We start from the raw sequence: 1647 nt of genomic DNA on the forward strand, positions 1-1647 counted from the left end.
GCCCTATAATTAAAACCCCTATAATAGAAGAAAGCCCTATAATTAAAACCCCTATAATAGAAGAAAGCCCTATAATTAAAACCCCTATAATAGAAGAAAGCCCTATAATTAAAACCCCTATAATATAAGAAAGCCCTATAATTAAAACCCCTATAATAGAAGAAAGCCCTATAATTAAAATCCCTATAATAGAAGAAAGCCCTATAATTAAAACCCCTATAATAGAAGAAATCCCTATAATTAAAACCCCTATAATAGAAGAAATCCCTATAATTAAAATCCCTATAATCAGGGGTGGTCAGCAGCAGGACAGGTGGAACACAGTTCCACCAGTGGAAATGAAGATTCGTGCGCAACTCCAGCTGATCGGCGGCTGTCACTTCCTGGATTACCGGTCTCGTCTCGGCTCTCCTTTTTTTGCCTGCTGCTGCTGCTGCATCTGTGCTCCTTGCTTTTTTCCTCTTTCCTCCTTCCTGGCCTCGGACGAGCTTCCTTCTCTCCTGCCCAGCTCCCCTCCAGCCTCACACAGCCACCTCCCGCCTGTGGTGCAAGCAGAAGGCATGGTGGAAGCGGCGCTGGCAGCATTTATGCTTCTGGCAGCTCCCGTTCGTCTAGCTACCCAGCCTGAGGCGGGGTGGGGGCGACCCAGGAAGGAGAGCGCGGGAAACACGAAGCAAATTGTCACCCCAGAGAGCGACACTGGTAAGGTTCTAAGTCGAGGACTTAACAATGCACTTGAACAATAATGATAGTTCAAGCCACTCTCACCTGGTCACATGGCCGGCAAACCACTCCCACCCAGTAACGTGACCATTAAGCTACACCCACAAAATAAGGCACACACACACTGTGGCAGTAAAAATTTTATAGCCATTACTGCCTATAATATAAAAAACATTCATTCAGCAACAATCACGCTATCACATCTGCGACCAGAGCAAGAATGTTAAGCTCAATGGCCCCAAGCCTGCCAACACAGGTAAGTTTTTAAAGCCTTGACAATGGCCAGGAAGGTGGGGACGGTGGGGATCTCTGGAAGGAGTTGATTCCAGAGGGCTGGGGCAGCCACAGAGAAGGCTCTTCCCCTAGTCCCATTGACGGGCTCCTATAGGTATGGTCAGCTATGGTGAACCAATAGGAAATTTTGATCAGGTACAAAGAACTGGTAGAAAAATAATGATTTTTTTTCTTGTTTTCCCTTCTGGGCTCTGGGTATGTTTTTCCTATCACAGTAAATGAGGTTGAATGTGTATAATTTTAGAAGAGCTGTGTGTGTGTGTGTGTTTGCATACACATACAGTTTATATAATAGATAATGCATATGTGTAATATGTATGTACACATGTGGCATATATACATAGAATTATATAGTATATTTTTGATGTTCGGTAATAGTAAATAGATAGGGAACTTGTATCTCTTTGAGGCGAGGAGAGGCCAGACACCCTAATCCAAACCCAAACCCTTGACCTGAGTGAAGTCAAGTTGGCCACCTTTAAGCCAGTCACATGACCTTTAAGCCACCCCCTGGTCACATGATTATTTAGCCACTCCCACCTGGTCACATGGCTGACAAGCCACGCCCATAAAATAAGCCACACCTAGAGTGTGTAGTAAAATTTTTTGCAGCCCTTCACTGCCTAGGCC

Source organism: Erythrolamprus reginae, chromosome 2 (genome assembly GCF_031021105.1).
Source record: "Erythrolamprus reginae isolate rEryReg1 chromosome 2, rEryReg1.hap1, whole genome shotgun sequence".
NCBI classification, from domain to species: Eukaryota; Metazoa; Chordata; class Lepidosauria; order Squamata; family Dipsadidae; genus Erythrolamprus; species Erythrolamprus reginae.